The sequence below is a fragment of the Chiloscyllium plagiosum genome, unplaced genomic scaffold (genome assembly GCF_037043375.1).
Source record: "Chiloscyllium plagiosum isolate Xiang-an unplaced genomic scaffold, Cpla_swu_hap1 HiC_scaffold_23, whole genome shotgun sequence".
NCBI classification, from domain to species: domain Eukaryota; kingdom Metazoa; phylum Chordata; class Chondrichthyes; order Orectolobiformes; family Hemiscylliidae; genus Chiloscyllium; species Chiloscyllium plagiosum.
This window is the reverse complement of record NW_028270161.1, coordinates 47,771,724-47,797,968: the sequence shown is the minus strand read 5'-3', so window position 1 is coordinate 47,797,968 and position 26,245 is coordinate 47,771,724. Positions and strand designations below refer to the sequence as shown.

General features: G+C 44.2%; 1 protein-coding gene across 8 annotated transcripts in view; it reads right to left on the bottom strand.

Annotated features, from left to right (window-relative positions):
- The window catches only part of LOC122561625 (non-muscle caldesmon), a 213,307-nt gene extending 187,647 nt beyond the window's left edge, over positions 1-25,660 (bottom strand). For 6 of the 8 annotated variants that reach the window (XR_015761172.1, XR_015761170.1, XR_015761171.1 and 3 more), the window contains exon 1: positions 25,508-25,660. The gene's annotated coding sequence lies outside the window, so the exon portion shown is untranslated. Of the gene's footprint in view, positions 1-14,388; positions 14,411-25,088; positions 25,309-25,507 lie in introns of those variants that run through there. The other 2 variants (XM_087999640.1, XM_087999641.1) reach the window with 2 other exon arrangements.
- Positions 25,661-26,245: the final 585 nt, after the last annotated feature.

Genomic DNA, 26,245 nt, shown 5'->3' with positions numbered 1-26,245 from the left:
AGGTGTTGGTAAAGTGGATGAACTGTTCAACCTCCTTGTGGGAGCACGAGGCAGCGCCAATACAGTCACTGATGTAGCGGAGGAAAAGGTGGGGGGGTGGTGCCAGTGTAGCTGCGGAAGATGGACTGTTCCATATATCCTACGAAGAGGCAGGCATAGCTGGGGCCCATGTGGGTGCCCATGGCTACTCCTTTGGTTTAGAGGAAGTGGGAGGATTGGAAAGAGAAGTTGTTCAGAGTGAGGACCAGTTCAGTCAGTCGAAGGAGGGTGTCAGTGGAAGGGTACTGGTTGGTACAGCGGGAAAGGAAGAAGCGGAGGGCTTGGAGTCCTTCATAATGGGGGATGGAGGTGTACAGGGACTGGATGTCCATGTGAAGATAAGGCGTTGGGGACCGGGGAAGCCAAAATCATGGAGGAGGTGGAGGACATGGGTGTTGTCCCGAACGTAGGTGGGGAGTTCTTGGACTAAGGGGGACAGGACCGTGTTGAGGTACGCAGAGATGAGTTCGGTGGGGCAGGAGCAGGCTGAGACAATTGGTTGGCCGGGGCAGTCAGGTTTGTGAATTTTGGGCAGGAGGTAGAAACAGGTGGTGCGGGGTTGTGGGACTATGAGGTTGGAGGCAATGGATGGGAGATCCCCTGAGGTGATGAGGTTATGGATGGTCTGGGAGATGATGGTTTGGTGGTGGGAGGTGGAGTCATGGTCAAGGGGGCAGTAGGAGGAGGTGTCCGCGAGCTGGCGTTTAGCCTCAGCAGTGTAAAGGTCGGTGCGCCAAACTACCACCGCGCCTCCCTTGTCTGCCGGTTTGATGGTGAGGTTGGGGTTGGAACGGAGGGAGTGGAGGGCTACACGTTCCAAGGGTGAGAGGTTGGAGTGGGTGAGAGGGGTGGAGAGGTTGAGGCGGTTAATGTCGCGGCGGCAGTTGGCAATGAAGAGACCGAGGGCAGGCAAGAGGCCAGCATGGGGTGTCCAGGTGGATGGGGTGTGTTGGAGGTGGGAGAAGGGGTCGTCAGAGGGTGGGCAAGAATCCCGGTTAAAGAAGTAGGCGCGGAGGCGAAGGCGGCAGAAGAATTGTTCGACGTCTCGCCGTGTGTTGAACTCGTTAATCCGAGAGCGTAGGGGACTGAAGGTGGGGCCTCTGCCGAGGACTGTTCGAGTTTCGCCAGGGCCACTTGGCTCCAGGCCACATTTCAGCCTTGGCCAAAGCCAAGACAGAAGAGCTGAACTGCATGGGTGAGGTGAATCAATCTGGAATGAATTGCGAAAATATTTCTGTTCTCCCTGAAAGCTAGCCAACTAAAAGGTGACGATACAAAAATGGGTTTCAATGATGCAAAGAACAAAAGTAAAGTTTGTTCTCTTTGTGTTTGTGTGCTTTATATCCACTGAGTCTGCTTTGGTTTGAAGCCAAATGAACTCCATCTCAACACACACCAAGACTTTGATTGGGTATGGCAAAGGGAATTTGGGGAGCTGGGATTTCACTGCTGATTGGTGTAATAGTTGGCACAAAGGGAGATGGTTTTGGGAAGTCAACCTTCTCATCCCCACTAGATGACTGCATGGGTTCTCCATGAAAGTGTCCTTGACCCACACACTATCAGCCACTTCATCTGAATTTCTTTCCTCCAGAGATCAAAAATGCAGATGTGTTCCGCTGATTGCACAATGTTCAGAACAAAATGCAACTCTGTATATTAGAGCTTCCCAAAATGACGGTCAGGATCAGGCGTCACAAGCTAACGTTTTGGGGGCCTGAGATCAGAAGCAACAATGAGTTCAAAATGAGGTCTAACATTCCTTCTCCCACTCTAGCAAGCTCCTGGTCTCATGCCTCCCACCCAGTGCTCTAATTTCTCACTGGTTGCAATAATAATCACAAAGGCGTGCACCATATACAGAATGCCACTACAGCAACTCATCAAGGCTCCTTCAATAGTTCCTTCCAAATTTGCAATACATACCATCTAGAAGGACAAGATTAGCAGATGCTTGGGGATATCATGCACTGCAAGCTAACCTCCAAGCCATGTGTCATCCTGACTATATGAGTATTCCTTTACTATCACCAGATCCAAATCCTGAAGCTCTCTCATTCACGTTAGCACACCCACTGCTATGGACTTCAGTGGTTCAAGTGGTTCAATTCACCATCATCCCCTCAAGGTTAGTTAGGGATGGTCAACAAATGCAGAATTTACCCAGAAACAAATTAGAGTAGCGCTGGAATGGAATAAGATGTCAGAGAGTAGTGCTGGAACGATGCTTACTACCAGAGAGCTGATGAACAGTAGTTAGTTATCAGTGGGCTGTTCCAAATAGTTCTTGCCAGATACTTAACGATAACTGTTAGTTCTGAATCATTCTGGAATGAATTGCAAAAATCTGCTGTTCTCCCTGAAAGCTAGCAAGGAAAGCTAGCCAACAGAAAGGTGATGATACAAAAATGGGTTTCAGTGATGCCAAGTACAGAAGTAAAGCTTGTCCTCTTTCTGTTTGCAAGTGTGTGTCATATCCTCTGAATCAATTCTGCTTTGGTTTGAAGCTAAATGAACTCGATCTCAACGCAATGAAAGTGTGTAAATGTACTCAGCATGTATTTTACCTGAATGTGCCTCAGCTATGAACTGTTTGTCCCACCTAATGTCCTTCAGCTTACTTGCAGGTTCAATTTCTTTTGCTTAGTAAAACATTCTAGGACAAAGTGAGGACTGCAGATGCTGGAGATCAGAGCTGAAAATGTGTTGCTGGAAAAGCGCAGCAGGTCAGGCAGCATCCAAGGAACAGGAGAATCGACGTTTCGGGCATGAGCCCTTCTTCAGGAATGAGGTAAGTGTGTCCAGCAGGCTAAGATAAAAGGTAGGGAGGAGGGACTTGGGGGAGGGGTGTTCGAAATGCGATAGGTGGAAGGAGGTTAAGGTGAGGGTGATAGGCCAGGGAGAAGATTGCAGGTTAGGAAGGTGGTGCTGAGTTCGAGGGTTGGGACTGAGACAAGGTGGGGGGAGGGGAAATGAGGAAACTGGAGAAATCTGAGTTCATCCCTTGTGCTTGAAGGGTTCCGAGGCAGAAGATGAGGCGCTCTTTCTCCAGCCGTCGTGTTGCTATGGTCTGGCGATGGAGGAGTCCAAGGACCTGCATGTCCTTGGTGGAGTGGGAGGGGGAGTTGAAGTGTTGAGCCACGGGGTGGTTGGGTTGGTTGGTCCGGGTGTCCCAGAGGTGTTCTCTGAAACGTTCCGCAAGTAGGCAGCCTGTCTCCCCAATATAGAGGAGGCCACATCGGGTGCAGCGAATGCAGTAAATGATGTGTGTGGAGGTGCAGGTGAATTTGTGATGGATATGGAAGGATCCCTTGGGGCCTTGGAGGGAAGTAAGGGGGGAGTTGTGGGTGCAAGTTTTGCATTTCTTGCGGTTGCAGGGGAAGGTGTCGGGAGTGGAGGTTGGGTTGGTGGGGGGTATGGACCTGACGAGGGAGTCACGGAGGGAGTGGTCTTTTCAGAACGCTGATAGGGGAGGGGAGAGAAATATATCCTTGGTGGTGGGGTCCGTTTGGAGGTGGCGCAAATGACGACGGATGATACAATGTACATGGAGATTGGTGGGATGGTAGGTGAGGACCAGTGCGGTTCTGTCCTGGTGTCGATTGGAGGGACGGGGCTCAAGGGCGGAGGAGTGGTAAGTAGAGGAGATGTGGTGGAGAGCATCGTCAATCACGTCTGGGGGGGAAATTGTGGTCTTTGAAGAAGGAGGCCATCTGGGTTGTATGGTATTGGAACTGGTCCTCCTGGGAGCAGATGTGGCAGAGATGAAGGAATTGGGAATATGGGATGGCATTTTTACAGGGGGCAGGATGGGAGGTGGTGTAGTCTAGGTAGCTGTGGGAGTCGGTCTGTTTATAGTAAATGTCCCTGTTGATTCGGTCGCCCGAGATAGAAATGGAGCGGTCTAGGAAGGGGAGGGAGGAGTCTGAGACGGTCCAGGTAAATTTGAGGTCCGGGTGGAAGGTGTTGGTAAAGTGGATGAACTGTTCAACCTCCTCGTGGGAGCACGAGGCAGCGCCGATACAGTCATCGATGTAGCGGAGGAAAAGGTGGGGGTTGGTGCCAGTGCAGCTGCGGAAGTTGGACTGTTCCACATATCCTCCGAAGCGGCAGGCATAGCTGGGACCCATGCGGGTGCCCATGGCTACTCCCAGGAGGACCAGTTCCAATACAGTACAACCCCTCCAATCGACACCAGGACAGAACCCCACCGGTCCTCACCTAGCACCCCACCAACCTCCATGTACATTGTATCATCCGTCGTCATTTACGCCACCTCCAAACGGACCCCACCACCAAGGATATATTTCCCTCCCCTCCCCTATCAGCGTTCCGAAAAGACCACTCCCTCCGTGACTCCTTCATCAGGTCCACACCCCCCACCAACCCAACCTCCACTCCCAGCAACTTCCCCTGCAACCGCAAGAAATGCAAAACTTGCGCCCACAACTCCCCCCTTACTTCCCTCCAAGGCCCCAAGGGATCCTTCAATATCCACCACATATTCACCCGGACCTCCACACACATCATTTACTGCATCTGCTGCACCCGATGTGGCCTCCTCTATATTGGGGAGACAGGCCGCCTACTTGCGGAACGTTTCAGAGAACACCTCTTGGACACCTGGACCAACCAACCCAACCACCCTGTGCTCAACACTTCAACCCCCCCCACTCCACCAAGGACATGCAGGTCCTTGGCCTCCTCCTTCGCCAGACCATAGCAATACGACGGCTGGAGGAAGAGCGCCTCATCTTCCGCCTAGGAACCCTCCAACCACAAGGGATGAACTCAGATTCCTCATTTCCCCTCCCCCCACCTTGTCTCAGTCCCAACCCTCGAACTCAGCACCACCTTCTTGACCTGCAATCTTCTTCATGACCTCTCCGACCCCATCCCCACTCTGGCCTATCACCCTCACCTTAACCTCCTTCCATCTATCGCATTTCCAACGCCCCTCCCCCAAGACCTTCCTCCCTACCTTTTATCTTAGCCTGCTTGGCACACCCTCCTCATTCCTGAAGAAGGGCTCATGCCCGAAACGTCGATTCTCCTGCTCCTTGGATGCTGCCTGACCTGCTGCACTTTTCCAGCAACACATTTTCAGCTTTGAAACTCAAACAGAGCATCAATACGCAAGTTATTACTGAGCAAGTGCTGCTTTTATAGCACTGACAACACCACTTTCCATCACTTTGATTATGGTAAAGAGCAAGTGGACAGGTAGTAATCAGCTGAATTGAGTCTGTTCAAATTTTTAAAGATAAAGTTCTCACTGTCAGGTGGTTGCCATTGTTGTAACTGGACTGGAACAACTTGGCTCGGGGCAAAACTTAATTCTGGAGCGCAAGCTGGAATCTTATCAAACCTCATAGCCGTTGCAGTATCCAGTGCCAATTCAGCCAATTCTTCACATTACATGGGCATCAAATTGAAAGAAGACTAGCACCATGAGCCTGGGATCTCAGGTGGAAGCCAAGAAGTATCCATCCATTCTTTACCCCGCAGATCTGGCTAAAGAATTGCTGCAATAACCCTGGCAATATTCTTGTAAATCTTTTCTGAACCCTCTCAAGTTTCACAACATCTTTCTGATAGGAAGGAGACAAGAACTGCACACAATATTCCAACAGTGGCCTAACCAATGTCCTGTACAGCTGTAACATGACCTCCCAACTCCTGTACTCAATACTCTGACCAATAAAGGAAAGCATACCAAACACCTTCTTCACTATCCTATCTACCTGTGACTCTATTTTCAAGGAGCTATGAACCTGCACTCCAAGGTCCCTTTGTTCAGCAACACACCTGAGGACCTTCCCATTAAGTGCACAAGACCTGCTAAGATTTGCTTTCCCAAAATGCAGCATTTATCTAAATTAAAACTCCATCTGCCATTCCTTAGCCCATTGGCCTATCTGATTAAGATCCCGTTGTAATCAGAGATAACCTTCTTCGCTATCCACTACACCTCCAATTTTAGTGTCATCTGCAAACTTACTAACTATACCTCTTATGCTCACATCCAAATCATTTATATGAATGGTGAAAGGTAGTGGTCACAGGCCTCAGTCTGAAAAACAACTCTCCACCATCACCCTTGATCTTGCAGAAGTGAAAACCACTGCAAGTGCAAAAACATTGTTGCCTGTGTACTATAGACATCCAAAGAGTCAGGGAGAGACATAGAATCAAATATGTATTCAATATTTCAGAAAACTACAAGAAGAATATGGCAGTAATAATAGGGGACAGTACTATTTAAATATTAACCAAGATAGTTTTAGTGTGCAAAGTAGGAAGAGGGCAAAATTCTTCCATTGCATTTCGGAGAACTTATTTATAGCCACTATGTAGACAGCTCAACAAGGGACCGACTATTTGGAAATGAGACCAGGCAGGTGAAAGGCATATCATCAGGGGACCATTTTGGAGATAGTGACCTTAATTCTATTAGTTTTAGGATATGATTTGGATAGTTTTAGGATAGTTATGGAAAAGGATAAGGACAGACTAAGAGTAAAATTTCTAAACTGGAAAAAGGTTACTTTTACCAAGTTAAGATAGAATTTCGCCGAAGTGGACTGGGAGCAGCGACTTGCAGTGCAATGGGAGGTATTCAAGGAGGGAATAGCGAAACTACTGGGCAAATATGTCTGGGCCCACACCACATGGGCACAGTGCTCAATAAGTACTTTGTGAAGAAACTGGATAGGCTGGAGCAACAAAGATTGGGAGGAAGGTTTATGAAAGTGAATTTGCGGGGGGGGATGCGGATAGACAGGGTGGATAGAATGACACCTTTTCCTTTAGTACAGGGGTCAATAACCAGAGGGCAGAGATTTAAGGTGAGAGGTAAATGGGTAAAAGTGGTGTTGAGGAGAACCTTTCTTCCCCAGAACATGGTGGGCGTCTGGAACTCACTACCTGAAAGCATTGGTGTGTCAAAAACTCTTGTATTTGTATTGTTATAGCCTCCAAGGGTAAGGGCCAAAACGGCATTAGTGCGGTCAGACCTTTGTTGATGGGCAAATGGCTTCCTAGATGTTTAGAGCACAGGAGGAGTCCATGAGACATTGCAAGTAACTATGGACTGGTCAGGTTAACACTAGGTAAGGATTGAGAAACTAAACTCAGAGAACAAAATCAACAGAAACTTGGAAAGAATAAGCTAATCATGGCACCTGGATTTGTGGAAGGCAAACTGCACTTGGTGAATTTAATCGAACTGTTTGATAAAGTAACAGAGACTGGTTAACAAAATTGAGACTCAGAACTGGATAGTTGGTGTCAGCATGGTTATAGAGATTGTTTTAAGGACAGCAAATACTGATGCACGCTAAATAGGTTGTTTTTCAGACTGGACCACAGTAGATGGAGACGTTCTCCAAGAGTCAGTGCTGGACTAGTAATTTTTCCTCACATATACAAAAATGACTGATACTAGAATATGGGGATAAATTTTAAAACTTGTCAGTGATTCCAAAATTGGCAATGTGGCAAATTCCTGGCATGTCTTAGCATAGAAATCTTTAGAAAGTTTGTACTGATTGGTCAGCATTTGGTGTGCACCCAGTCAGGCCAACCTGTGGCCAGCAGATTCTCCCACAGCAGGAGCAACTGAAAGGTACAGTCACTGCTGGGTACAATTAGATTGATCCTTTCCTGTTTCATGGTGCTTCTTTGCTCTGTCTGAAATGTGGCTGTTGCACTCCCAATCTAGCATCTCCAGGCACTAAGACGTATGGCCTGCACTTTGCACTATTGACAGTCAACGGGTCACACAGAGGAGGATTTCTTCAGGAACTTCTTGAAAAGGTTTGCTTGAACCACCTCTGTTCCATTCACCAGTGGTGAACTCTCCGTATAAAATGATTTTGAGTAATTTTTCACTGTGACTCATCTGGGTCACCTGACCCACTAACATAGTTGGCTTGCATGAGGGTGGCCTCTATGCTGGTGTCATAGAACATAGAAAAGTACAGCACAGAACAGGCCCTTTGGCCCACGATGTTGTGCTGAGGTTTAATCCTAATGTAAAATATAACTTAACCTATGCACCCCTCAACTCACTGCTATCCATGTGCATGTCCAGCAGTCACTTAAATATCCCCAATGATTCTGTTTCCACCACCACCACAGCTGGCAACGCATTCCATGCATTCACAACTCTCTACGTAAAGAACCTACCTCTGACATCTCCTTTATACCTTCCTCCTAATATCTTCAAACTATGACTCCTCGTAACAGTCAAGCCTGCCCTGGGGAAAAATCTCTGGATATTGACTCTATCTATTCATCTTGTATACCTCGATCAGGTCTCCTCTCTTCCTCCTTCTCACCAGAGAGAAAAGTCTGAGCTTATTCAACCTTTCTTCATAAGGCAAGTCCTCCAGTCCAGGCAGCATCCTGGTAAACCTGCTTTGCACCCTCTCCAAAGCCTCTGTATCTTTCCTACAGTAGGGTGACCAGAACTGGACACAATATTCCAAGTGTGGTCTCACCAGGGACTTGTAGAGCTGTATCAAAACCTCACGGCTCTTAAGCTCGATCCCCCTGTTAATCAAAGTCAAAATGCCATATGCTTTCTTTACAACCCTATCCACTTGGGTGGCAACTTTGAGGGATCTACGTACTTACGAACCCAGATCCCTCTGTTCCTCCACACTGCCAAGAATCCTGTCTTTAGTCCTATATTCAGCATTTGAGTTCGACCTTCCAAATTGCATCATTTCGGATTTATCCAGGTTGAACTCCATCTGCCATTTCTCAGCCTAGCTCTGCACCCTGTCTATGTCACGCTGCAGCCGACACCTCCAACCTTTGTGTCATCTGCAACGTTTTGCATCAGTGACTTTGGCTGTTTCTAAGATTTCACTGTTTGTGCTGTGCTTCTGCCAGAAGCTCTGGAGGACGCTGCAGAGGTCGGGTTGTTGGAAGTGCTCCGGAAGATGCACAAGATGTCAGTACAAGGATCCATGATTTGGTACCACACAGGAGGATGATGAGGGCCATGGTTTTGTAGACCTTGAGTTTGGTCTGTGCTCTAAGGCTGTGGTTGCTTCACATTCATTGATAACAGTTTATTAAATATGCTGCTTCCTTTAGGAAGTCTGTTGTCCACTGCCTTTTCACAGTGGCATCAAAAAAAGGTGATGTTTCCCAAATTGGTGAACTGCAAGACAGCATTTTCAGTTCCATCACAGAAAATGCTGGTGGTCTATATTTTTCTTGGGATGTAGTTAATGTTGATTAGTTCTTTAATCCAATTTTTTTTTTTAAAAAGAGTTCAGAAAATGAGTTGTTGTGCAATGCACACTTGACTGAATAAGATCAGGGCCAGCACATTGACAAGTCAGAAGGAACTCTCTCTTCTGCGGGACTTGTTTGTACTTATGTCCATGAAGCTGCTTCATCATGACCAGGAATCTGGGTAGCTATTAGAGTCTAACTCTGCTCACAATGTCGAATGGTGAGCTTGATAAAAGTAAAGTACAGGCCCTGATTTTTCTCATGACTCTTTTTTTTCCTTGTATCGGGTCTGAGTACATGCCTGTGGTGTCTCTGTTTTGCCCAGGAACCACACAGGCTCCTTGGGAGGATTAAATCAAACAACCGCAACACACAGCTAGGTTGGCAGAATAGTCAAGTGGTGCATTTTGGCAGAAGAGACAACACAGACTTTAGAACACAGAACATCGAACAGTACTGGCCCTTCAGGCCACTGATGTCGTGCCCACCGTTTATCCCACTCGAAGATCAGATTAACCTACATACCCCTCATTGTACTACCTTCCATGTACCTATCAGAGTCGCTTAAATGTCCCTAATGTGTCTGAGTCTACTATCACTGCTAGCAGTACATTCCACTCACCTACCACTCTCTGTGTAAAGAACCTACCTCTGGCATCTCCCAGGGCAGCACGGTGGCTCAATGGTTAGCACTGCTGCCTCACAGCACAAGGGACCCGGTTTGCTTCCAGCCTCAAGCAACTGTCTATGTGGAGTTTGCATATTCTCCCAGTGTCTGCGTGGGTTTCCCCCGGGTGCTCTGGTTTCCTCCCCAATGCAAAGAATTTGCCCATAGTGTTCAGGGATGTGTAGGTTAGATGCATCAGTCAGGGGTAAATGTAGAGGAATGGGTTTGGGTGGGATACTCTTTGGAGGGTTGGTGTGGACTTGTTGGGCCAAAGGGCCTGTTTCCGCGCTGTAGGGATTCTACGATTCTAAACGTTCCTCCAATCACCTTAAAATTAAGGGATAGCCATTTCTGCCCTGGGAAGAAGTCTCTGCCTATTCACTCTGCCTATGCCTCTCAACATCTTATACACTTCTATGAATTCACTTCTCCAATGAGAAGTGCTCCAATGAGAACAGCCTTAGCTCCCTCAACCTTTCTTCATAGGACATGCCCTCCAGTTCAGGTAAACCTCCTCTGCACCCTCCCTAAAGATTCCACACCCTTCCTAAAATGAGGCGACCAGAACTGAACACAATATTTCAAGTGTGGTCTAACCAGGGCTCTATAGAGCTGCAGCATAACCTCGCGACTCTAAAACTCAATCCTCCTGCTAATGAAAGGCAACACATTGTATGCCTTCTTAACAACCCTATCAACCTGACTTTATGACACCGTTGGTAAAAACAATGACTGCAGATGCTGGAAACCAGAGCCTAGATCAGAGTGGTGCCGGAAAAGCACAGCAGTTCAGGTAGCATCCGAGGAGCAGTAAAATCGACGTTTCGGGCAAAAGCACTTCATCAGGAATACAGGCAGAGAGCCTGAAGGGTGGAGAGATAAGTGAGAGGAGGGTGGGGGTGGGGAGAAAGTCGCATAGAGTACAATAGATGAGTGGGGGAGGGGATGAAGGTGATAGGTTGGGGAGTGGAGTGGATAGGTGGAAAAGAAGATAGGCAGGTAGGACAAGTCATGAGGACAGTGCTGAGCTGGAAGTTTGGAACTGGGGTGAGGTGGGGGAAGGGGAAATGAGGAAACTGTTGAAGTCCACATTGATGCCCTGGGGTTGAAGTGTTCCAAGGTGGAAGATGAGGCGTTCATCCTCCAGGTGTTTGGTGGTGAGGGAAAGCGGTGAAGGAGGTCCAGGATCTCCATGTCCTCGGCAGAGTGGGAGGGGAAGTTGAAATGTTGGGCCTCAGGGTGGTGTGGTTGATTGGTGCAGGTGTCCCAGAGATGTTCCCTAAAGTGCTCTGCTAGGAGGCGTCCAGTCTCCCCAATGTAGAGGAGACCGCATCGGGAGCAACGGATACAATAAATGATATTGGTGGATGTGCAGGTAAAACTTTGATGGATGTGGAAGGCACCTTTAGGGCCTTGGATGGAGGTGAGGGAGGTGGTGTGGGCGCAGATTTTGCAATTCCTGTAGTGGCAGGGGAAGGTGCCAGGATGGGAGGGTGGGTTGTAGGGGGGCATGGACCTGACCAGGTAGTCATGGAGGGAACGGTCTTTGCGGAAGGTGGAAAGGGGTGAGGAGGGAAATATATCCCTGCTGGTGGGGTCCGTTTGGAGGTGGCGGAAATGTCGGCGGATGATTTGGTTTATGCGAAGGTTGGTAGGGTGGAAGGTGTTCTGTCCTTGTTACGGTTGGAGGGGTGGGGTCTGAGGGCAGAGGTGCGGGATGTGGACGAGATGCGTTGGAGGGCATCTTTAACCACGTGGGAAGGGAAATTGTGGTCTCTAAAGAAGGAGGCCATCTGGTGTGTTCTGTGTTGGAACTGGTCCTCCTTTACAATAAATGATATTGGTAGATGTGCAGGTACCGTTATAAAGAGAGTCGAGGGGCAGAGGGAGCTTGGAGTCTGAATGCATTATCTATTGAAGGACATAATGAGAAGAGTGATTGGGTCATAACTAAAGTATTGCATCCAGCTCTGGTCATCTCACTTCAGAGTAGATGGGGAGGGCTTTTGAGAGATTGCAGAGGATATCTACCAGAACGGTTCCAGAAATGGAGGATTTTAAACTGCAAAGTTCGATTGAAAATGTGGGGGTAATTCTGTTTGGATTAAAGTGGAGACAATTCCACAGTGGCATACAAATTTACAACGGGTTTAAATAAGAACATAAGCACTAGGAGCAGGAGTAGGCTCTCTGGCCCCACGAGCCTGCTCCACCATTCAGTAAGATCATGGTTGATCTTTTCACGGACTCAGCTCCACTTACCTGCCCACTTACCATGACACCTAATACCTTTACTTTTCAAAACGCTATCAATCTTTGCCTTAAAAACATTCAACGAGGTAGACAAAGAAAGCCATACAAGGAGTGAAGGACACAAATACCATTTGCTCTCTGATACTCTATTCCATCTTAGTGCAGTGTTCTGTTCCAGGGCAGTTCTGCTGCGAAAGCCCATTCCTGTAATATCTTCTATTATTACGGGCAAATCTTTCAGGCCATTGGGACAGCTTTAGAGGCCGCCCAGGCTTGAAAGTAAGAAGAATGCTGGTGGATAGATACTGCACCATGTTACTGTCACTTGCTGCTTTACTCCTGGGGCAGGTCAAATGTGATAGCAGCCACTCAATTATAAACATCAAGCAGCCAACTGAACAGCCCCATGCCCCCACCCCGTCCCCCTCCTCCACTCCCCCAAGGAAGAAGCCAACTCATAGGATCATCCCCAGTGAAATCCCTTTGGCCCAACAGTGCAGGAGTCTGACCCTGCATCTCCATCCCAGCAGCGAGAAGCCAAAAGCACAGCAGGAGAGACCCTTATTGTACGAATGGATTCAAGAACAGCTTCTTCCCCACTGTTATCAGACTTTTGAATGGACGTCTCCAAGGTAACCCTCATTGATATCTCTCTCTCTCTCTCTCTCTCTCTCTCTCTCTATTTCTCTGCGCCTTCTCTGCGGCTGTACATAGTAGCCTGAACTCTGTTCTGTTACCCTGATGCACCTTGTATAATACAATCTGCCTTCATAGCATGCAAAACAACATTTTTCATGGTAACCCAGTACATGTGACAGACAACAATAAATCAGTGAAAACCAATAAGTTGCAAAGATGCACTCGTCAGCTTAATGCATGGCCAGGACAATGGGCTGGATCAATTTAGATCTTTCTAAATTGACTGTTGTCAGAGAACAGTGTCACTATTTAAACTGAGTACCAAATGATGGAAGGCACTTAGTTACACTACTCAGTTGCTAGTCGGCAGAGTGATGCTTGAACAGCTTACACGGGTACACTATCTTCCTCAGCTTAAAAGTTTAGTTCAGAGGGTTTAAATGCCTACTAGTTGTAACAAAAGCAACACCAATTACATGTTCCTCCATAGGGCAGGAAGGAATTGGAGACCAGATGCCAACAGTTAGTCTAATAGCAACAGAGCAGCTTTCTTGGCAGGAGTGTGTGATGATGCCTCAGAAGACTCCGGTTTCCCCAGCAGTTCAGTGTCAAGTCTGTATGCTCATGGTGCCAGGCCATCTTCATAGTGTAGCAAGTGGGTCCTCACGGCCATTGCTCAGCAAGATGTCAATCACCAGAGTACTACTCTTCACCTGCCTCTAACAAACTCAATGGGCCTGCCCTAGCACAATCCAGACCTTTATACATTCATCACACCCAGTGTAAAATCAAGCAAATCACACTCTGTATTAAGTGTGCTGCTTAATAACAAGAAAGAGAAATATGCTTCTGGAGAACAGAATTTCTTGGAGGATAGAAGATGTTTGATGGCAGTGAATGTAGTTAGTTTCACTGGTAACTTCTTCTTCAAGCAGAATTGGTGTACACTTCTCAATGGTCAAGAAGCTTCTAGATATGTAGGTGCATCAGTGCCCACAAATCCATAGGTTTTATGGACTGATATTTGATAAACTATTTGTTACTATAGTTTAGAAACACCTATTTATACTGCAAGCTGATTAAGCTTGTGTGAAACTCTACTTACTACTTTAGTAGAGATTTTAACCTTTTCACATAAAACACTTAATGCCTGCATTTTAAAATAGCAGATAGAGAACTGTTAAGAAAAGATAATCACAAAAAATAATTTCTAGACTCACATCTTGAGGGGGAATAATATTTAACGGCAAGGTGATCAAATTTGAATGTCAGCCACTGATTTCTATCTTTGAAAACAACATGATCCTAAAGTCTGAAATAAAATTAGCTCCAATAAGATTATCCTAAACAAGCTCTGCATTATGATTCGAAAAATCTACCCTCACATCATCATTTTTCACACTCTGCAATAAATTTCTCACCAAATGTGATCACTTAGAACAAGTGTGAGCTTGTGATTTTAATCATGTTCCCATCCTTTCCTACATCTGAATGCATGAGGCGAACTCCTTTAAAAAAAATCCAGAAAGGCAACATACATTAGCAGCTGATTATAGTTCAAATATGTCTGTACTTGGTTTTGAGCTCACTTCACATCCATCTAAGGAGTTCAGAGTAACTTGGCAAACCTCCTCCCTCCCACTAGATCTTTCCATGGTTGCTTCACACAAAAATGCCTGTTCACATTTGATAGGCATTCAGAGTTTTTGACTTTAATCTGTCAAAAAAAAAAGCAAAAACTCTAATGAAGAACGTTAATGGAATATTGTATTGCTTCATAAATATCAGCAAACTATTAATTGCATATTTTTAAATACCACATCAGGGTAATTTCTGCCTTTACTATACTGTGACTCAATATTTTTGGAATGTACAAACTAAGTTACCTTGAACATCACCAGAAGAATGTCCAATGAGAGGTCTTATACAGTGAAAGAGAACAGAACATATTATGCCCTTGTTGGTGAGGGGCAAAATTCATTACCAGTTAAGGAAATCAAGTCATTGTTGCTCCCTATATATTTAAACTATGCATTGCTATCCTAACCTTTTAAAATTGCTTACTGTCAATTTGCTCATGTGTTAACTATTAGGTCATTTTAATAAGAATGAATGGAATAGCTGTTGTAAAATTGTCACTTTGCATTATCAACATCAATCCACAGCAACAATAAAATCAGTTAATTTAAAATACAGGATGTAAAATCTTTGGCGTTGCAGATACACTTTAAAGTGCAGCTTTTTAATGGTTAAGACACACTTCGGTTTAATTATTTGCCTTGAACACAGTCAACATTCAGCAACAGAGGAATAACTTTTTTTCCCCATTCGAAGGACAGGTGAAACGTCTTCTAACCTATAGACACTTTGCTTCACAGGATGGCTGTGTGAACAGATTCCAAATACACATTTGACCCAAGTGGATCGTAGTTCACTGGTAGCACTCACGCATCAAATCAATGGTGGGTTCAACTCTCATTCCAGAGAATTAAATGCAAAAATCTAAGTTGGTAGCTCAGCGTTTGCTGTGCTATTGGAAGAACTATCTTTAGATAAAATATCCTAATGTACAATTTAGAATAGTTATAAGTCTGAATGAGTTCGTCCTGATCTTCTAGCATATGTTGATTCCTAAATCCGCACAATTGAGTCAGATCTCATTGATATCTGTCCAGTTTACTTGGCATAAACTGGCTGCCACTATTCCTATATTACAATAGTGACATTGCTACAAAAGTGCTTAATTAGCTGTAGGTACTGCTGAGATAGTTAAAGTTACTATATACAAATGAAAGTTCTTTCTCTCCATGGGAAAATCTTCACCAAATCACATGTCATTTTGATTTGAACAAAACATTGAATGGTCTTGTGTAAGGAATTACGAGAGCAATCATCACATCAACTACAGAATTTCAAGGCTACAGTAGTAACTCATCACCACAGTATATAAAATCCCAGTGAAATCAAGGACGTTTGCTCCCAGTTGGATGAAGATACAACAGAAGAAGTCAAAAGCAAGGAATGTTAATGGAAGAATGCACATTTTTAAAAAAAAAGATGGAGCTATTAAAAAGAAACATTTTCTGAGCTCCTTACAATGACTGACTTTGTTCACTAACAATGATTAAGAATTGCCAATGAACCGTCTGAACTTAAAAAGAGTGAAAATTTTTTGAAAAGTTCAAAAATATGAAGTTACAATTAGGTTTTCAGTTTCCAAGTCTTTGTTTAACCAACATCTATTATGAAAATTAGTACATAACACCAAATTACAAATGGACCTCCTATGTGTAAAATGGGTTAATCTTCCACTATCTAATTGTTACTCTCGATCATGATTTTGTTTGCCTTAAAATGCTCATTATGCAACTCTTAGCACCGTCAGCCAAAGAATCAATACTACCTTTTTTTTTTAATTCATTCACAGCATGAGGGCATTGCTGGCTAGACCAGCATTTTTTGCCCATCCCTAATTACCCTGAGAGCAGTTAAGAGATGGAAATGTGTTGCTGGAAAAGCGCAGCAGGTCAGGCAGCATCTAGGGAACAGGAGAATCGACGTTTCGGGCATTAGCCCTTCTTCAGGAGTTAAGAGTCAACCACACTGCTGTGGTCTGGAGTCATATATCGGACAGACCAGGTGAGGATGACAGTTTCCTTCCCGAAAGGACATTAATGAATCAGCTAGGTTTTTCTGACAATCGACAATGGCTTCGTTAGATTTTTATTTCCAGATTTTTTTGTCCCACTGAATTCAAATTCTACCATCTGTTGTGGCAGGATTCAAACTCAGATCTGCTGAATATGAGACATGGGAGCAAATAATTGGGCCATTCAGTCCAAAACGTCTGTTCCTCCATTCAATCAGGGCTGGTAAGTTTCTCAACCCCATTCTCTCAGTCATTATCGGAGTCTCTAGATAATTATTAACAATCCAGCGATAATAACTGTAGGTCATTATCTTCCCTCTCAAAAATAAAGGTGTGCCATCTGTTTAATACTTGACTTGGCGATCCATCTACGATTCATTACTGCTTTCAAAAAGTGTTTGAGCTTTTCCAAACATTAGACTAGCAGCACTGGGCCTGATCTTCTTATCACTGCTGGCGGTATTCATAATTTCAATGCTCTGCTTGTATAGACACAGCAGACGGTCAAGGAGATTAGTAGAATGCAGTAACATTCCAGATGAATGCTGGTGGGAGACAATAGGAAGCAATAAAGTTTTAGGAGTACTAAATGTTTCAAGGGAAAAATTACCGACTAAAATTAAATGATGTCAAGATGAGTAGATTAGGAGAACAAAGATTCAGATTGCACCAAAGGAGCTGTGAAAGTAGAGAAAAAAAAAGAATCGAGCAATTCCTTTAGGGTATAGAATGCGTGAGAGTGTAGGATATTCCACGTGTGAGACATTTTATTGTATAAAATCAACTAAATAAAGCTGGTGAATTATAGGAATCAGCTTTAGTCGCTGTTTCTTTCTCAACTTGTAGAGGACTTGAAATGCTGATAGAATTCCTCGTAATGAGCTTTGGAGAAACTTTCTTTAAATTAAAACATGCACATGTTTTCTCAGCACTGAACAAAAAGCATGCTAAACTGAAAGATAAGCAGGAAATAACCAGTAGTCCAGGGCACCAACTTTGTCTATATTTAAAGTTGTCCTATGGTCAAGGTACATGTTGTATAGACCAGAAGCCAACTGCTCTAAGCACATGGGCTAGCTCGCCACTTTAGAAAGTTGAGCAGGAGGATTTCATTGAAACATGTAGAATACTGACAGACCTGGATAAAGTGGATGTGTAGAAGATGTTTCCACTAAGACCCGAGGACACAGCCTCAGAGTGAAGGGATAACCCTTTAGTACTGAGATAAGGAAGAATTTCTTCAGCCAGAGGGTGGTGACTCTGTGAAATTCATTGCTGTAAAGGGCTTTGGAGAACAAATTATTGAGCATCTTTAGGACAGAAATAGATAGCTTCAGTTGTAAGTATTCACTAGTAAGGAGATCAAGGGTTACAGAGAGATGGCAGGAGAATGGAGCTGAGTAACATATCAGCCATAAGCAAATAGCAGAGTAGACTTGATGGGCTGAACGGCCTAATTCTACTCCTATATTTTATGGCTTTGTTTGGTACAGCTGAGAGAGCAGATGCATGTTCACAGCAGTCTTTCATTAAGTTGTCCATTTAATGCCTTCTGCCACAGATCAAGTCTTGACTCCAGTCTCATGCAAAGGATTCTTGAGGCTACTAACTGGGAAAAAGAAGGGAGGTGACTCCCTAGCACCTTTGTCACAATTTTCAATATCTTCCATAGACTGATAAAGATATAAAGCTGATCCTTGAATTCACCAGTTTTATTGTTGAATTGGGATACTTTCTTTAATGTACAAATAAAATGTAGGTTTCTCCGGTGGTTATGAAAGGCCAAGTTGATATGTTTAACTTTGGTGGTCATTAATTCAGTCTCCACTGAGGTCATCTGGAGTGGGGCTTGACTTCAATGTTTCTGTCTCAGAATATTATATTTAAACAAACCATCATTCTGCCCTTGCATCTGTACTAACATACTATCAGTACTGATGTGTTTCCATGTTAGCCGAAAATGTAGATCAAAGCTTAGGCAACATCATTGCCTGCAAGCCCCTATTTTCCTTTCCCAAATGGAGATGTAGCATCAGAACTGGTCACTGGAAGTAAGTGCAAGGAAAATGAAGGAATCAGTTGTAAGTATTCACTTGTCTGGTCATCATTGTTAGACGAGGAGGTGCTATTGGATCATTACAGGGTGAACCCTGTATCCACGGGTCCATTTACTGCAGTTTCAGTTACCCGCCGTTTACCGTGGCCCAAATATATTATAGGGAACATTCCAGAACCAGGGACCGGGGGCTGCTGAGAGCAAGTCTTGGAACGTATCCCCTGCAGGTATGAGTGGACTCTTGTATTGCCTTGTAAAGTGCTGTGTGTTTTTACACACTGGACTACAGACAGAAGTGTCAGCCAGAAACATTACCAGGGTGCATTCTTTGACATTCCAAGAAAATATCTCAGTTCTGCACCAATTTAGGGCTATCTGTTCAATTCCTATACTGCTGCACCAATATATTTGACTTAATTTGCTGAAGCACATTACAAAAGAGAATCTAAGACACAGCAAACCAGTTGTCCTGCAATAAGAAACTGGCTTGATTATGAATCCCAAATCTAACCTGAAGACTTCGCTGGACTACTAACTGAAACTATAAGTTGATTTGCATTAGCTCCTCAAGGTCTTAATGACACTGATTTTCCTTGTCCTTCTATCAGACCTCCACTGTAATCCTTGTGGTGCTGGGCCCTGACCTTTAAAAACTGGTTTTGCGACAGGGCAATTGGCAGGGAATCCTTCCACTTGATGAACATATTTCCTTGGCCTTAAGAGTTCTGGAGTAAGACTGGCAGCAGTGAGATGAGATAAATCAATGGAAGAATTAAAACTGACAGCAAAAGATAAAGTACATACTTATCTTGTGCTCAGAAGTACTGAAAATGGTCACTTTTCTCTAAAATGTCATTATCAAGCCCCTAATAGAGGAAGCCAAGAGAAAAATTAAAGTAAAACTTGTGTAACTCCACTGCCTTCAGGCACCCAAGTACATGGCAGTGTGAAGGTGAGAACTACAATGTCTGCTGGCCATCAATTGCCCTCCAATTGACCACACATTCCTCAAATCCCAGCAGAACCGGTGCCAGCAGGGGAGCACCAGCAGCTTCACTGTGCAACTACAATACAGACTCTCACTTGGCATTATTGTGTGGTAATCCATTGTGGCTTTTGAAGCTTAAAGGCTTCCTCCACAGTTAATACTCTTGCTGTAAACTGGCCATTAACAGGTCCAGGCAGCAGGCCGTGGAGGGGGTTGTTAGGGCCGACTGCCTGCCCCTCTTCCGCGGTTACGTTAGGGCCTGGGTGTCCTTGGAGAAGGAGCACGCGGTGTCCACCAACACCCTGGAGTTGTTCAGGGAGAGGTGGGCGCCGCAGGGAGTGGAGTGCATCATTTCTCCCTCCAACTATATTTTGATTTAGTCCCTACCCTTCCCTTCACTGTTTTGATCACACAGCACTGCCTTTTGATGTGAAGGGCAGTGTTTGTCACTGGCCACCCGGGTGTTCCCTATCTTCCTGGTGGTGGAATTTGAATAAAGATTTGTGCACCTTGTGTCTCTCACTGTGTCTCACACCTACACACACACACCATGGGTGCTGGGGAAAAAATAAGCACTACTGCACTTAGGTGATAGTGTGGGGATTAAATTTTTTAAATAATATACCTTATTTTGGCCAAACTGGCCATCATCAAAAAAAAAACTCTTGCTGTATATCCCACAAAGATGATGGCTTCTTGTCCATCCCACTTCAAAGATGCTAGTGCATCTTCAGATTTCTGATTCCTCATTGCAGATTGGAGAGAGTGGGCCATGTAATTTGGGCCAGAAAATCAATGACTGACAATAAAGACCCTTAAATGAAGTCATCCAGATTGTCTGCTGGCCTTTCCTAGCAAGCACAGCATTATGACCCTCCTAGCCTCTGTCCAGTTTATAATCTACTTAAAAATGTAACTCTCCTACCAAAGTATCCGTAAAAGGAATGTCTTTTTTTTTAATGAAGACAAGGCTATTCAGTTCTATGAAGCAATGGAATTCTTAAAGAATTAAGCGACACAGCTACAATGCTTGATGAGTTCCGCCTGGTGTCTATTAATGGATTCAATTTTGTTTTACAACTTCCAGCTTTAACCCAAAATATGCCTTACAATTCAGTGATTAAGGTCTCTGTCCAAAAACACACACATTTCAATACTGATAGAATATAAACCAAACTCTTTGGCCTGAATAAGTATTCCTAAACTTAATCTTGAGTGCCATTATGACCTTGCAATGAAACACTTCTCTCAGACTTTGTTTATAGTTTTAATAATGTAATCAAAAGTCACTACAAATCAGCAACATTCAAGGTCCATCTTTGTTTGCTTTCCTTACGTACTTTGTCAGAGTTGGCAGTGTCAAACAATGAGCGGTGACCAACACCCATGGTCCAGCTATGTGATGTTCCCACGAAGGAATATGGCAATGCTATATGTCAATTCTCTTCTCTGACTTCTCCCTCCAGTCCTTCTTTAGTGAAATAGCAATCAGTTTAGTGGGGTCTGATGTGGACAAGGCACCACTTGATCAAAGACCTCATGCATTTATATTAGGATTTAGAGTGAGATGGTACAGTTGCTATGTAAATGTCGGTTGACTGCAGAATCAGGCTATTTCTGAAGAAAATGAGACAAAAATTATTTGTGAGGAGAGAACCTCACTCTACTTGTCTTCAGCTATAAATTGCACCTCATTTACAATAAATTTTGGCTTTGCACCAAATCCAAAGTTGTGCCAAGAGACTTCATCCAGAATTAGCCTCGAGTAATTTGTAGGCATCTGACTAATTAGATATTGCAAACAAACAAGTTCTCACTCTCTACATAAGTCAATGGTACCTAAATAATGCAACCACATCAGATTTTTTTTTTTTTTTAAGATTTAGGTTTTATTGTCACTCAAGTGCAGGGTACAAGAGTACAGTGAAAAGTGTACAATGTTGCCACACACAGCAGCATCCTCGGCACAAAGTCCCTAGGTACAAAATCTTAATAACAGAAATAGTGAAATAAAGAACTAAGTTAAAAAATTCAGCACTCCAAGCCTCTTAATAGAAATATTCAATGACATTAGCTATTTGAACAATTTACGAGAAGCCGAGAAACCAGCTCAGCAGTGTCACTGCAGCCGCTCTAGACCTCAAGGATAGTCAAATAACCTACTACTCTTGTTCCTTTCCACCTGATGGTCACCAATCCAGCTAAGCCAAGCTATGGCTGGAATCTTGAAGAGGCCTCAGCAGCCAGCTGGAGAGCTGGCATGAGCCTCAGACATCTCTTAAGACCACAAGACATAGGAGTGGAAGTAAGGCCATTCGGCCCATCGAGTCCACTCCGCCATTCAATCATTGCTAATGGGCATTTCAACGCCACTTACCCGCACTCTCCTCGTATCCCTTAATTCCTTGCGAGATTAAGAATTTATCAATCTCTGCCTTGAATGACATTTAACGTCCACGCCTCCACTGCATTCCGTGGTAATGAATTCCACAGGACTATCACTCTCTGGCTGAAGAAATGTCTCCCCATTTCCATTTTAAATTGACCCCCTCTAACTCTAAGGCTGTGCCCACGGGTCCTAGTATCCCCGCTTGAAGGAAACAAATTCCCAGCGTCCACTCTTTCTAAGCCATGCATTACCTTGTAAATTTCTATTAGATCTCCCCTCAACCTCTAAACTCCAATGAATACAATCCCAGGATCCTCAGCCATTCATCGTATGTTAGGCCGACCATTCCAGGGATCATCCATGTGAATCTTCACTGGACATGCTCCAGTGCCAGTATGTCCTTCCTGAGGTGTGGGGCCCAAACTTGGAAACAGTATTCTAAATGGGGCCGAACCAGAGAACTTACTGGGAAGACCCACCACATTATGTAACACTCAAGCATTTGACAGGCCAGCAGTAGGCCCTTCCACCGAGTCAAGGACCCGGAGGGTGAAATTTCTGCTCACAACTGATTTGATAACAGCAGCAGTGGGATAAGGCCCTTACATTGGCATTAATTGCTCCCCTGAGGGAGTGCCACTTCCACTTCATTGGCAGTGAAGTGGGAACATTGTCAACATGCCTTTTCACCATGGATTGGTGTAGAGGAACAGAGACAGTCATGTTTTCACGCACCAACTACTAAATTAAGAGGAGGCAGTGGCCTAGTGGTATTATCGATGAGCTGTTAATCCAGAGACCTGATTTAGAATCCTACCACAGCAGATGGTGAAATTCGAATTCAATGAAAATCTGGAATTAAGAGTCTAATGATGAGCATGAATCTATTGTCAGGAAAAACTCATCTGGTTCACTGATGTCCTTTATGGAAAGAAATTGCTGGCCTGGCCTACACGTGACTCCAGACCCAGAGCAATGTCGCTGACTCTCAGCTGCCCTCTGAGCAATTAGGGATGGGCAATGCTAGCCTAGCCAGCAATGCCCTCATCCCATGAATGAATATAAAAGAACCTGCTTGACCGTGTAATAAATTTGCCATGGGTGAGGGCTGAAGATTTTGACTGAGGTGTATACAGTACGTGCATGAATGCACATTGGGAGTCAAGGCTTGTAGGCATCTGTAATTAGTTTAATTCTACATGGGTTATAACAAAGCCAGCTAGGAAACTGGGCTGAAAATGTGTTGCTGGAAAAGCGCAGCAGGTCAGGCAGCATCCAAGGAACAGGAGAATCGACATTTCGGGCATAAGCCCTTATGCCCGAAACGTCGATTCTCCTGTTCCTTGGATGCTGCCTGACCTGCTGCGCTTTTCCAGCAACACATTTTCAGCTCTGATCTCCAGCATCTGCAGTCCTCACTTTCTCCAGCTAGGAAACTAACATGTACACAAATGCTAAAGTACTGTGATCACAGTACATTCACACAAGCTCAGCATTGATTCTGGCTTCACAGAAATGCAGAACTTTTGTATGTAATCAAGTAACTGCTCAACAGTGCATACAGTAACATTCAAGAGAGCTACAGTCCCTTTCTCTCCAGTATCACACTGGGCCTGGCTACTTTTGGAATAATCATATTGTTGATGCAATGTGATGCTACTTCACACCAATGCTATGGTTGTGGTTAAATCTAACCCTTAATGAGGAGCTATTAAACAGCACAAATGACTCCTTTACTCTTCAGCAGCCCAAATCTTTCACATAATTAGGGTTCTCCAGTTCAGATTTAACTGGTTGTAATGCTTCAGCAGTGACTCCCTTGAGTGAAAGCCCAGACATCTAAGCAATCCTGACTAACATCACTATCGGACAGATCTAATTAGGCTGGGCCATTTTGTGGTCTCTGGTTTGCATTGTAGGATTTTCAGCTATCTCAGTCAGAATGTCTCAAAGTTACTCATGAAGAATATAAATCTTAAATCAAAGAATGCTTTCAAACTGTCTAATCCAGGAAAGGTCTACTGTAATTAACAAAGAGATATAAACAAAATCCTCTAATAGTTATGCAGCGTTCAGAGTAAGGCCAGACTGATGCTTAATTTATATAATTTGTAATTTTTTAAAAACATCTTCAGACAGTTTGCAGTCTTGTTATTAAATGATTAGATTTGAGTCTGCACCACAATTATGTATTCTGCACTACTGGAACACAAAATCAAAAGAATAATCAGTAACAAGACATGATCATAGACAAACAATTAGATCAGAATCAAAGCACAAACCAAATTTTGCATTGGCCTTAGAAACAGGCTTAGAACAAACTTAATAATAACTCAATGTTTAATCAAGCGAATGCAAGTTATAAATAACCATAAACAACTGCAACCAACCGAGAGATGCAATGCAGTACATGGACCAACAAGTTGGACTTTTTCAACTTGTCCATATTAAAGTCCCTCAGAACGTTTTCAAATGCATACTTACATTCCATAGGTTAAACCCATCGTCTGTCACCAAGTTAAATTTGCTCCTTATAAGGCCTATGCATTGAGCGCATTCCCTTCATTTTTTCCTAACATGGATGCCTTATCAGATGTGGTTTCACAGAAGGCCAGCAAATATTTAGCTAACCTCTTTACTTTTCAAAATACTGGCATCCTGCCGGCCTTCCCAAGAAAATTAAGCAAGGAGCTCGCTGGAGCAGACCACTCTCAAGTCTGCACCTTAAAGCTTATTATTTTGCTTTGGGCTAATGCCTTTAACCACCCCCTCCTCCCTTCCCCCAGGCTGGAGGAGCTCACCCAACATTGGAAACATCAAAAAAAAATGTTGAGATGTACTGTTGGGTCATACAATTAAGAAATGCTCTTGGAAACCTTTTTCTTCCAACCGGGTGAGGGTATGGAAAAGGGAGGTGTGGGAATAGTTGAATTGTATGGGCATTGAGTACCAGCCTGAAAGACAGACTCCAGCTCCCAGAACAGAGAACACTGCATTATTCCGGCTCGGATAGTGAACAGATTGGAGCAACTCCGAGGTCTAAAATCAGATAGCGACTTCACTATCAATTAAAATCGCCTCAACATGTCAACCTGACTGGAATCAGAGTCTGTCTTTCACTTATCGAGAACAAAAAAAACCGAGCTACACACTGACCGTCCGCACTGCATTCCTCCTCCCAGCATCGATTTAAACTTTAAAAGAGAAGCAACAAGAGGCTTGCACGCAGTCAGCTCCAAGTTGATCTTGTGTGAAAAGGTTACTCTTTTGAGTTTTACTCAAACGCTTTGATCTCTCCCCTTCTCGCTGCTTCTTACTACCGACAGAACGAACTAAGCCGCCTTAGCAAATACTTCGAGCAATGTAACATTTCAACATAGGCACAGAGACTCCTACAATTCCCCTTTGTCAATGCTATCCTTGCTGCATTCCAGAAACAGTCAAATCAGACGGTATTTCTGACTTCCTTTAAAGCGTTTAACAGAAGATAAGTTCTAGAGGATCTGCTGAATGCAAATCTTTAGTTTCTTTGAAGTCATGCCTACTACACGGAATACCAGAAGTCCATGTCTTACCTCTGTAGGTTCAGCGCTGGCCGGCTTTCAATACAAGCTAGACTGCAGCCGAACTGCAAGGAAGCACAGGCAGTCAAAACACACACACATACACAGTTCTATTCAATAAAACTCCAGTCATGCTTACGCCCCGCCCAAAGTCAATGCGAAGTGAACACATCTCCCCTATGTTTACAGTTGACAGCCACTAGTATGCATTGTCTGTAGCTTGTTCTGATTAGGAGCCAATCAGTGTTTAAACCCACGTTGAGTCCAGCCTCCATCCACGAATGCCTGTCATTCCCCAGGCATGCTCAGGAAGCCACTCATCAAGAAACAAGGCTTAAAACCCCTGAAAACGGTTGCTGGCTGCCAAAAATGTCTTGCTACATGCCCTTTTTTGGTTATCCTTTGCAGGGCCTCTGAAAGTAAATAGTCTGTCATGTACAATCATATAAAATGCTAATGCCAGGGAACATGCATCCCTTTCGAGCTTTTATTTGGCCGACTAAAAAAAAAATTCAAAAGAAGCAGAGACTTCAAAATTTGGAGCAATTATACATGTTTTAGCGCAGGGAAAGGACAGAGATTAAAAGAGCCCTGAAATTTACATCAGTGCGCAAGCTCTTATTTTCTACAGCTTATTGGAAACACATGCCAGAGCTGAAAACGTCTATACATGACACCCTGGTGCAAATTTACTCCGAATAAATTGAGAAAACAAAAGAACCCTAACAAAATACAAGACGTTCTAAACGA